Below are 13,344 nucleotides of genomic sequence, written 5' to 3'. Positions count from 1 at the left end.
TATAGCTCAAATTGACTAGAATTTCAGGAAAAATACAGCAAACATAATGAATACTTAATATGCCACTATTTACATTCATGCAGCTAAAAGATATAGCTGAAATTGACGAGAATTTTAGAGAGAATGCAGTAAACAGAATTATTGCTTAATATGCTCACTCAATAAAGAATGCGGCAAAACAGAATTAATACTTAATATGCCCGCGCAAAAATGTACTTTATTTGGAGTAAAACGGGGCATTCCGAGAATTGAACTCGGGACCTCTCGCACCCTAAGCGAGAATCATACCACTAGACCAAATGCCCGAGTACCGATATATGACTTGGTATGGTTAATATTATAAATTAATTAATAAAGAAAACAAAGAACAAAATCCGTTGTCAGAAGTGGGGTTTGAACCCACGCCCTCAAACGAGGACCAGAACTTGAGTCTGGCGCCTTGGACCACTCGGCCATCCTGACAGGTTATTGTATTTTTTCGTTTATTTTATTTTTAGATATTATAAGATTTCATAACTTTAAACCTATGTTTAAGTGAAGGTTAAACGCCCACGTGCTTAGCTCAATATTAGGTTTGTTTTCTCCCGTTTGAGAGGATAAGTGATTTATTAATGATGAATGCCCTTTTTTATTTAAGTGTGCCATGTCTTTTATGAAATGAAATAAAGCATGTTATATCAAAGATTGGAATTTATTCAAGATAATTTTGGGGCAGATTAGGGGAAGAGTACCAATAGATAACATAGTTCCAATAATTGTTACTTTATTGCTATGTTGACCCTCCAAAACATAAAAAATAAATTGTTAGTACATAAATATAAAAATACGAGTAAATATTTATTTGAACACCAATACATGTTCACAAATGAATTAGTAGTTGACAACAAAAAAGTAAAAAAAATAAACAACTACTGGTACATTTCCTATTTTAATACAAAACAACTTGCACAAATAATAAACATTTTTATTTTTTAAAAAACTTAATGTTTACATTTGTCACTTTATACAAGTGGCTAAAAAGTACAAATGTACTCCAATTACAATTACATATGCACAACTATTGGTGCATTACATGACATAAAAACAATCAACTTTAGACTTCTTAGACACTCAAGTGTACATTCTTCCAAATATCACTTCACAGCTTCATGCATTAAATGAATCTGCATTTGCAATAACTAGTGTAAGGCTCCCCAGTAACCAAAAATTTGCATAAAATCAAATTAAAAAACCAAGTTTCATTCAAAGCATAGAAGAAAACTGAACAATTCGAACCAATGGAGGATTGCATATTTAATATGACACGACCGACTGTTTCCCACAAAAATTCAAATTTGAAAATAGCTAGCTACCACAATCGAATGCATTGCATATTCAAATTATATTATAAGACATAATTTTCCGTGTCACTTTCATTACAATCCAATTCATTGCATATTCCTTAGCTCTGCAAATACCCTCTACATATTCCTTATTCAAGGGCGCACATTCATGTTGGTACACACAAAATAACTAAATTCCCTTTGGAGTCAACGTTAAATGCTATAAATCTTTTAATTGAAATTATACGATTTTCAATAAACCAACATTTCTTTCAATATAGTCACTGTAAATATTTTTTTTGTATGCAGTTTACAGTTTCATTTCAATGCTCTTTTACAGTTTAATGTGTCTATATGGTTATAGTCCATTAATAGTGTGAAATTTACTCCAATTTCTTTGCTTCATTATAGTGTGAACTTGACTCCACTTTCTTTGCTTCATTTTGCGATATAGGTTTCATTTCAATGCTCTGTTACAATTTAATAATGTCGAAATCCTTACGATAATAATATCAAAATCTTCATAGAGAATGACAAAAAAAAATGATTATCTATTTGTTTTATTCGAAACCCCTTCATTATTTACCATTTCATTTTATGAGTGCGATGTTAAATGGTGTCTCTCTATTTATAATGCCAAAATAATTACAGAGAATGCAATTTTTTTTTATTATTGTTAATAATTATTCGAAACCCCTTCATTATTTATCATTACAATAATCTGTATGCCTGATACTATTACTTACAATGACTATATACTGGCTACGAGGTTGTTGTCCACACACATACACACACACACGTGTGTGTGTGTGTGTGTGTGTGTGTGTGTGTGATTGTCGACATATAACAACCTTCTCACATACACGTTATGGGCCACTTGGCATGAATTACCACCAACTACATTGCCCTAAAAACTTTGGGAAATGAAGATTTTTTGAGGCATTTTTATTGTTTGCTCTACCTTCAATTTGTTAATATACTCACTGTAAATAATATTATCAGGCATACAATATATTACTTCCAATAATTTTCATATGAGAAATACAACAACATCATTCAATTATTAGTCATTTGAGAAATGAATTTGCATCCTAATACTATATCAACAATAACCAGTTTTTAATCATATCATAGTTACATCTTTCACTCCTGCACCTTGTGCTTCTAGTTTCTCTCCTTGTTATATAACGTTTCAAGTTTTTTACCTGTGTGTCCACCATTTTATTTTGTTGAAACATGTTCACTGATGTAATTGTTCACTATCTAATAGAATATCAACAATATCCAATTTTCAATCACATCACAATTGCATACTTAACTCCTGCATGGTTGTTTCGAGTCCTGTGGCTATATGGTTATTGTCTATATTATCAGGCATACAGAAATAGAGACACAATACCCTTTTATTTTGTTCAAAGATGTTCAATGATGGATTTGTACTTATTGGTACATATATAAATTGATTTGTTTTTCATCATTTATCTCAATGGCATTGAGGGTTTCATTTCAATGATCTGTCTCTGCATATATATTTATATAGGCACACATAGTTGTATTTTATCGTTGGTACCTTATCGTTGTAGGTTCATTGAACATAATGGCACCAGGTAGAAAGGAAAACATATGTGTTAGACGTCGAACAATTAGAGTCACTCGTGGAGTGCACTTCCCTGATGAAGATAGTTTTGTCCAAAATGAAGACCCAGTGACTCCTGCTATAGATGACCATTCACCTAACAATGTAACTGATATGGAAACTACTGTTGTACATGACCATTCTATTGTAGCTTGTAATCCTATTTCAGAAACACCACAAGTACATGTGGCCTCAAAGGTTCCCAAACCAAAATGGAGCATATCTGACATGAAAGAAGTAATATCATGCATAGAAGACACACACATGTCTCTTAGAGGCACATCAATCAAGTATGGTATCCCCATTTCCTCTTTGAGGGCATGGCTGATGGGAGCCACAACCACAACTGTGAGGGGTCCACACATCATTTTATCAACAGAGGAGGACGATGAAGTTATCCAATGGTGCAAAGACATGGCTGAAATTGGTCACAGTCTCCAAATCAGTCAACTTCAATCAACCATTGCCCAAATTACCGAGAATAGGCCTAATCCATTAAAAAATGGTATGCTAGGTAGGTCATGGTGGGCAGGTTTTAGACAAAGGCACCTTGATCTGACAATGAGAACAACAAAAGGAGTGGACTCCGATAGGGCTATTATGCTTCGACCTTGTATTGTTGTCTCTTTCTATGACAACTTGGAGGTAATGTATAACCTCAATCACTATGGTATTAATCAAATTTAGAATTGTGATGAGACTAGTGTGCAAGCTGGGAGAAATTGTGGAATGAGAGTGATAGACAAATTGGGCCAGAGGTGTGTACTGCACCTAATTTCCAAGAGTAGAGAATGGATTACTATTTTGGCATGTGTTAGTGCATGTGGTTTCAGCATTCCTGGATTTTATTTGTTCAAATCTAAGAGGAATATCCAAAACTACATTGCAAACTATGAGCCGAGAGCATGTATGATAGTCCAAGAACATGCATGGATGCCAAAGGAGTTGTTCTTAAATTGGTTGGAACATTTTGCATGCTTAGTCCCTGGTGGAGTTTCACCCTCACGTAGGGCCCTACTGATCTTTGATGGTCATGGAAGCCATGTAGCCTTCAAGACAATTGAAGAAGCAAGGCAGATAAGTATAGATTTGGTAACCCTTCCTGATCATACAAGCCACAAACTGCAACCACTTGATGTTTCTGTATTCTCACCTTTCAAGAATTATTTCAAACAACAAAGGAGTATATGGATGTTAAAGTACCCACAAATTGAAATTGGAAGGGAAGAGTTGGAAACTCTTACAAGCAAGGCCTTTGCCCAAGAATTGACACATGCTAATATAATCAATGGCTTCCATAGGATAGGGATTTGGCCACTTAACCGATCTGCATTGCAGAATGATATGAGGCCAAGTGAGGCATTTGAGGTTGTAGTTGATATACAACCAATTGTTGGAACATAACATGATGCCACTTCAAGGGATGAAGAACCAGAGTATATGGAAACAAAAGATTGCTTGTGGTTAGTTGGTTTTAATGAGGAAGACATTCAAGATTTTGTAGATCGCCATAGTGGAACACGAGTAACGGTTGAGGGTATAAGTTTGAGACCACAAAATACTGAACTGGGTCTACCCCCACAAACCAACTAGCCAAATGAGGGTTTGGAAAGTACATCAACATGCATGTCTTTGCCAACATAAGTTGTCATACTAGACTGGACCCAAGAAGCAACCAACTGTGATGACGTAACCCTTTCCATGCTAAGTCTGCCAGAAATTGATCCAGTAGATGTGATACATTACTTCACCAATGCAGTCAACTGGGAGAAACAAGATGGTGTTGATTGCAAAGATGAAATTCACATAAGTGAAGATGAACCTAAGTTTGTGCCATGTACACAAGAGGATGGGCAACAAGTGCCAAGGCAAATCACCAGATTCTTAAGACTTCCAGTGCATGGAATGAATCAATCTTCATGTGGAGGTAGGAAAGGGGTGCTACGTCTTAGTAGCCACTCACAGATCTTGACATCTGATGAGTACATTCAAAGGAAAAAAGATAAAGAGGTTGAAAGGAAAAGAGATGAGGAATTTCCAAAACGAAAGAAAGAACATATGAGACAGATGAAGGCACAACGTGAAGCAGAAGCGATAGAAAAGGAGGCTATGAGGGTGGAAAAACATGCCAAAAAATTGCAGAATTCCTAAGAGAAGTTCATTCAAAGACAAGAGAAGGCAAAGAAAGATGTAGAAGAAAAGATTGAGAAGGGGAGGATGAAAGTTGAAAAGGCAGCCAAGCGTGCAAAGAGGATGAAAGATGTGGCCACAGTCACAAAACCTCTACCCATCCGACACCCAATTCTCATGGAAACGATGAACCTCTTGTCCCCACCCTTTGCAGCTATTAATACTATGCAAGTTGGGACTGTACCTGGATCCTCAGACACCATGCAACTTACTTCAGGTGTCAACCAGGCATTGCTTGCTCAAATAGCAAGTTGCTTGCAAACCCCTCCCAACCAAGAAAACACTGCTATTGGGCCAGACACTAGTAGGCCACAGTCTGTTGGGGTTGGATTTGTGACACCTCCTCCATTTAATACCCATATGGAGAATTGATCGAGTCTGTGATTAATTATATTTTGTGAGCCCTCCAAAGAGCAGATTTTGAGTTTCAATATAACTATGATGTGATTATAGAATGACACACTACCATATTTTGTAGTGTTTTTAGAACTCCATTATTTTTTAGATATCTCAAATGGATATTCCAATGAATTGATGGTGTTGTTATAAATCTCATATGTTTGTTTTTTCTGATGTGATATTTCTCATATATCAGTTGAACTGATCCCATATATTTCTCACTATCAAAAGAGCCCACATAAGTGTCCAAATTGCAGTGTCTAATATGTCTACTAGGTCATTTCATCAAAAGGATAAAAGGAAATGTCCTATTTGTAAAAAGACACTAGACAAAGAACTATTTTCTAGTGCGTTACAAGATATCTTGTTAGCTGCCAAGTTTTCCTTGTTGGTAGTATCTACCAAAACATCTTTTAAGGAACTATAAAACAATTCTTTGTCTGATTTTTTTTACAAATGGGGCACTTCCTTTTGATCAATAATACACACACACACATGTGTGTGTGTCTGTGTGTGTGTATATATATATATGTATGTATGTATGTATGTATGTATGTATATACATATATGTATATATATATGTATATAGACACACACACACACACACACACACACACATAAACAAATCAAAAATTGCATTGTCTAATAGATCATTGCCAAAGTAAAGTCCCACAAAGAGAAGATTGAAAGATAAACAATTCAAAAAATGCATTTTGTACTAGAATTTTTTTTGATGCGAACTAAGTGTGTTTCTTGCAACCATGTGAACTAAGTGAGGAATTTAAACAAATTGAAACATAAACAAATTAGAAATTGCATTGTCTACTAGATCATTGCCAAAGTAAAGTCCCACAAAGAGAAGATTGAAAGATAAACAATTCACAAAATGCATTTTCTACTAGATTTTTTTCTAATGTGAACTAAGTGTGTTTCTTGCAGCCATATGAACTAAGTGAGGAATTTAAACAAATTGAAACATAAACAATTTAAAAATTGAAACATAAACAATTCACAAATTGAAACATAAACGGATCACAAATTGCATTGTCTACTAGATCATTGTCAAAGTAACATCATATTGACTTTACCTGAGAGGAAGGCTTGTTGTCTTCGACATAGTGACTCCTTATCTTGTTTGTAATTGCCTGCCATAACAATCACAACAAAATTCAAAACAAACTAAACTGTGTTAATAAATACATTTAATAAGAAATGCATAACTACCTAAGATATCTACACAAATTAATATAAAATGTAAGCATTAAAGGCATAATCCCCAAAGAATTGAAGTGTGTTAATAAACACATTTACATTGATATGACGATCTTCCACAAGTATGGTTCTTCCCTCGATGCTCTAGCACGCCTACAAAAAATAGTAATAATAGATGGTAGCGTAACATTGTCATAACAAATTTCCATACATTATTGAATGCAGAATAAGTTTTTGACCGTATTTAACATTTGACAACATGCATACAATCCTTACACATTCATACATACATATTCAAATGCATAAGTACATACATATACATATCCACCTACATACATATGCACATGAACATGGATTGCACATATGCACATATACATACATATGCATATGCATATGTATAACATACATACATATTGCAAACAAATAGTTACATAAGGAATGTGCAAAGGGAATTTGCAGAACTCAGAAATATGCAATGAATTGGATTGTAATGAAAGTGACATGGAAAATTCTGTCTTATAATATAATTCGAATGTGTAATGCATTCAATTGTGGTATCTAGCTATTTTTAAATTTGAATTTTTATGGGCAACAGTCAGTCATGTCATATTAAATATGCAGTCCTCCATTGCTTCGAATTGTTCAGTTTTCTTCTATGCTTTGAATTGTTCACACTATAATGAGTCAAGTTCACGCTATATATATGTATGGTTAAACAATATAATGAGTCAAATTCACACTATAATTAAACAAAGAATGTGGAGTCAAGTTGATACTATAAGCCCTCAAGTTGACACTATAATGAAGCAAATAAACTTGAATCATGTTCACACTATAATGAAGCAAATAATTTGGAGTCAAGTTCACACTATAATGAAGCAAATGATTTGGAGTCATGTTCACACTATAAACCCTCAAGTTCATACTATAATGATTAAAAGCAAATCCATTTCTGCATGTACCAATGAGTACAAATCCATCATTGAAAACCTTTGATTTTTTTTTTTGCTATTGTGTGTGTCTACACACACACACATATATGTATATGTGTGTGTGTGGATAATAGCCATATAGGCACATTAAACTCTAATAGAACATTGAAATGAAACTGTAAACCACATACAAAGAAATCATCAATATACAAAGCATAATGCAGCTAAAAAGTAGCATAAACCACCATTGGACATCCAATATAGATGTTAATATTATTTATAGTGACTATATTGAAAGAAATGTTGGTTTACTGAAAACAGTATAATTTAAATTGAAAGATTTATAACATTTAACATTGACTACAGAAGGAATCTAGTAATTCAGTGTGTACCAATCTGAATGAGCACCCTTGAATAAGGAATATGATGTTGATTACATCAAGTTTTGTTGCTATATGGTTATTGTCCATATACATTTACATATTTATATAGACAATAACCATATAGCCACATAACTCGAAACAATCATCATTATAGAACATAATATGCTATTGTGTGTGTTTCTTCATGTATACACATACACGTATATATACATATACATAAATATATACATATACATGTATATATATACACATACACATACATGCATATGTACATACATGTACACATGTATATATATATATATACATATACATATATATATGTATATGTATGTATGTATATGTATGTGTATACATAGATATGGACAATAACCAAATAGGCACAAAACTTGAAACTGTATATAACAAGGAGACAAACTAAAAGCATGAGATTTCAACCCCTCTTCTGAAACTTTCAACAAGATGCCTATCTGGGTTAGGCTCCCTAACCTCCCACTTCATCTTTGGGTGGATTCTCTTCTAGAGGAAGTGGGTGGGGCTCTTGGGGACTTTCTGATGATTGACAATAATTCTTTTAATATTCGCCATTCTACCTATGCTCGCATTTTGGTGGACATTGATGTGTCCAAGGGTTTGCCTACAAAGATTAAGCTTATGTCTTCTAAGGGCCATTGGATTTAGTCTTTGGACTATGAAGGGATTCCCTTCAGGTGGAGAAAGTGCTATAAAATGGGCCATGTTGCTGCTAAATACGATCTTGGTGTTACTAAGAAATGTTCTGTGTCTTGGTGGAATGGTGCCTTAACCCAACATTATCATTTTGCGAAGAAATCCTCACAAAGAAGCTTCTCCCAGGTGGTTGCTCAGGATTTCCCGACTCCTATGACTCCTCTGGTGGATGGGGATGCTTCCTCTAAGGAGGGTGGCTCTATTTCTTCACAACCTATGGTGGCTGCTGGGGCTTGCGGGCAACAGACTTGTGTTTCTTCTAATATGGTTGTCCTCCCTGATACTGACGGGGAGGAAGTTGAGGTTGCTAGCTCTTTGGATGATGTTGGTCCTCTAGGCGTGGCTATTTCTTTCTTGGGTCCTTCGTACCTTTCTTGGATGGACTCCGCAATGAACGTGGAAGAAGGGTGGATATTAGTGAAAAGGAAAAAATCTAAATCTGTGAGTGCTTTTGATATGACCCTTCATTCCCATAAAGGGAAGAAGTAATGTGTCGTTTGTACTCTTCTAGTTGAGAGAGCCAACTAAAACCCTCGTTGATCTTTGGGGATAGTTTCTCGCTATCTTGTTATCTGGTGTTGGTTTGGGTTGCTGGTGTTTAATGCCTATCTATCGGGGCAACCTTATCTGTTGGGTTCTAGTCCTTGATTCTCTTTTGTAAGGGGTTTTGGGTCCCCTCAAAACTTGTTTTTGCCTTAATCTAAAACTAAAATCATGAGATGCATGAGTAAAATTTGTAATTGTGATGTGATTGAAAACTGGATATTGCTGATATTCTATTAGATACTAAACAATTCCATCATTGAACATCTTTCAACAAAATAAAAATGCTACCATGTGTGCTTGTATAAATATATATACAGAGTCAAATCATTGAAATGAAACCCTCAATGCCAATGAGATAAATGATGAAAAAACAAATCAAGTTTTGCAGGTACCAATGAGTATAAATCCATCAATGAACAAAATAAAATGGTGTTGTATATATATATATATATATATATATATATATATACTCACATACACATATATATACGTGTATATATATATATGGACAATAACCATATAGGTACAAAACTCGAGACATTATATATCAAGGAGAGAAACTAAAAGCATAAGATGCAGGAGTGAAAGATGTAACTGCGATGTGATTAAAAACTAGATATTGCTGATATTGTATTAAGATGCAGATTCATTTCTCGAATGATTAATAATTGAATGATGTTGTTGTATTTCTCATATGAAATTTATTGGAAGTAATGTAGTGTATGCTTGATAATATTATTTATAGTGAGTATATTAACAAATTGAAGGCAGAGCAAACAATGTAAATGCCTCAAAAAATCTTCATTTATATATATATGAGGACAACAACCTTATAGCCAGTATCAGACATACACATTATTGTAATGATAAATAATGAAGGGGTTTCGAATAATTATGAACAACAATCAACTTTTTTTGCATTCTTTGTAATTATTTTGGCATTATAAACAGAGACACACCATTTAACAATGCACCCATAAAATGAAATGATAAATAATGAAGGGGTTTCGAATAAAACAAATAGATAATCATTTTTTTTTGCCATTTTCTATGAGGATTTCGACATTATTATACTGTAAGGATTTCAACATTATTAAACTGTAACATAGCATTGAAATGAAACATCGAATAATTATGAACAATAATCAATTTTTTTTGCATTCTCTATAATTATTTTGGAATTATAAACAGAGAGATGCCATTTAACAACACACCCATAAAAACATGATAAATAATGAAGGGGTTTCAAATAATTATGAACAATAATCAATTTTTTTTGCACTCTGTAATTATTTTGGCATTATAAACAGAGAGACACCATTGAACAACACACCCATAAAATAAAATGATAAATAATGAAGGGGTTTCAAATAATTATGAACAATAATCAATATTTTTGCATTCTCTGTAATTATTTTGGCATTATAAACAAAGAGAACCATTTAACAACCCACCCATAAAATAAAATGATAAATAAATAGGGAGTTTCGAATAATTATGAACAATAATCAATTTTTTTTGCACTCTTTGTAATTATTTTGGCATTATAAATAGAGACACACCATTTAACAACCCACCCATAAAAAAATGATAAATAATGAAGGGGTTTTGAATAATTATCAACAATAATCAATTTGTTTTGCACTCTTTGTAATTTGGCATTATAAACAGAGAGACACCATTGAACAACACACCCATAAAATAAAATAATAAATAATGAAGGGGTTTCGAATAATTATGAACAATAATCAATTTTTTTTGCACTCTCTGTAATTATTTTGGCATTATAAACGGAGAGAACCATTTAACAACCCACCCATAAAATAAAATGATAAAGAAAGAAGGGGTTTCAAATAATTATGAACAATAATCAATTTTTTTTGCATTCTCTGTAATTATTTTGGCATTATAAATAGAGAGACACCATTTAACAACCCACCCATAAAAAATAAAATAAATAATGAAGGGGTTTCAAATAATTATAAACAATAATCAATTTTTTTTGCACTATTTGTAATTATATTGGCATTATAAACAGAGAGACACAATTTGACAACAACACACCCATAATATGATATCATAAATAATGAAAGGGTTTCGAATAAATACGAACAATAATCAATTTTTTTTACATCCTCCGTAACTATTTTGGCATTATACACAAAGAGACACCGTTTAACAATTCACCCACTACATAAAATGAATAATAATGAAGGGCTGTCGAAGAAAATGAAGAGACAATCATTTTTTTGCCATTCTCTATGAGGATTCCGATAGTATTAAATTGTAACATATCATTGAAATGAAACCCTAACCCACATACAAAGAAATCATCAATAGACAAAGCATAATGCAACTATGAAGGAGCTAAACCATCATTAGACATTGATAACACATGAAGTAAGAGCGATGATCGTTACCTGGAGCCGAAAGAAGGCATTGCAGAGATGGAGTGTTGATGATGGGGAGGAGAAACCATGGCAGAGAGAAAAAAATAGACGGAAATTCGCCTTGTAAACTTATTTTACCCAAGTTTTTAGGGCAATGTAGGTAGCGGTAATTTGTACCACGTGGGGCTATAAGCGGTATGTGGGAAGGCAGTCATGGGTGGTCAACAAAATATTCAACAACCCATTAAAAACTTTATTATATTCAAACATATTTTTTTTAATATTCATTACATATTTTAAAAACGGTTTTTATCTGTTGTAAATATATGATAAATATATTATTTATTAGGCATATAATAAACATGTATTGGTGTTTTCATGTGCGGGTATTGGCACAAAAGAGGTGAAGTATCAGCCATCATTTGAAATGACCACTTTTTGACATTTCGACGCATAACGACTCATAGAGATCAGATCGTTACTACCCAAAAGCCAAATCAATAGCTTTAAGCAGTTAAGTCGTATACGAAGACAACCCAAAAAATATTTGAAATCCGATGTACCATTTAAGATCTGTAAGTGAACGAAGTTAGCTATGACTGCTACTGGTGCTCTTTCCCTATAGTTTTTATTCTAAAATGAGACTTAAAAATGTTTTAATTTTGCTAAAATTCATTAATTAGATGTAAGTTTTATTTCAAAAATTTCATCCAATTTATTTACTTTAAAAATATTTTAGATATTCTTAAATGCACTTTGACTAAATATTTAAAAAATTTCAAGCAAAGATTTTGATGTTTAAAACATGCTAGGTTTGGACCTTTCTCTCCTAAAAATAATACCTAAGATCAATAAAAATTAGAGAATAGGATTTTGTAATAATAAAGAAATTCGCTAGACATTCATCTTGATTACTATTAAAACTATCAAACCCCCATTCATGGTCTAACAAAGGAGTATATATGTGAACTCTTCCCAAGCACTTAAAGTGTTTATCCTCTTCATTCAAGACATTTAATTTATAGGATTTGAATCAATAGCCATATATCCCAGATATATTCATGTTCAATTTACTTTCGATAGGTCTATAAATCACATATTAACTATTTAAGTTGTGATCTCATCTCACATGTAAAGTAAGGGAAACAAATGCTCTCAAATTCTTGCCTTGGACATGTTAATCATTTGGATTCTTTCAAGATTCTTCATCTTTTGACATATGCAAGATTAAATTTTAATCTTTATAATATTAAATGTTTGATAATTTTAAATATATATTTAAATGATTAAAACTATTTAATATTATATAATAAATAATAATAATTTATAAATATATTAATATTAATAACTAATCATGAAAAAAAAAATCAAATACAGGAAGGAGGATTGTGTTATACGGGTATCTTCAAGCGAAGAAAAGTGTTTATTGTTGTTAATACAGTGATCGGATATGGCTGATAGAGGACATTTGGGTTCATAGGCGGATGTGGGTTGGGAAGACCCGCCTCATGTTCCGCAGTGGGTCTACACGAATGGCAGATGGAAGGACATGGTGATACAGGTAAATCGGAGCGGAAATAACAAGGTTTTTCGGCCAACTTCAAAATA

General features: G+C 33.1%; 2 non-coding genes across 2 annotated transcripts; both read right to left on the bottom strand.

Annotated features, from left to right (window-relative positions):
* Positions 1-233: 233 nt before the first annotated feature.
* Positions 234-305, bottom strand: TRNAP-AGG (transfer RNA proline (anticodon AGG)). Its single transcript has one exon. It is a non-coding gene; the product is annotated as a tRNA-Pro (tRNA).
* Positions 306-378: 73 nt separating this feature from the next.
* Positions 379-462, bottom strand: TRNAL-CAA (transfer RNA leucine (anticodon CAA)). Its single transcript has one exon. It is a non-coding gene; the product is annotated as a tRNA-Leu (tRNA).
* Positions 463-13,344: the final 12,882 nt, after the last annotated feature.

Source organism: Cryptomeria japonica, chromosome 7, assembly GCF_030272615.1.
Source record: "Cryptomeria japonica chromosome 7, Sugi_1.0, whole genome shotgun sequence".
NCBI lineage: Eukaryota > Viridiplantae > Streptophyta > Pinopsida > Cupressales > Cupressaceae > Cryptomeria > Cryptomeria japonica.
This window is presented reverse-complemented; position numbering and strand designations above follow the sequence as displayed.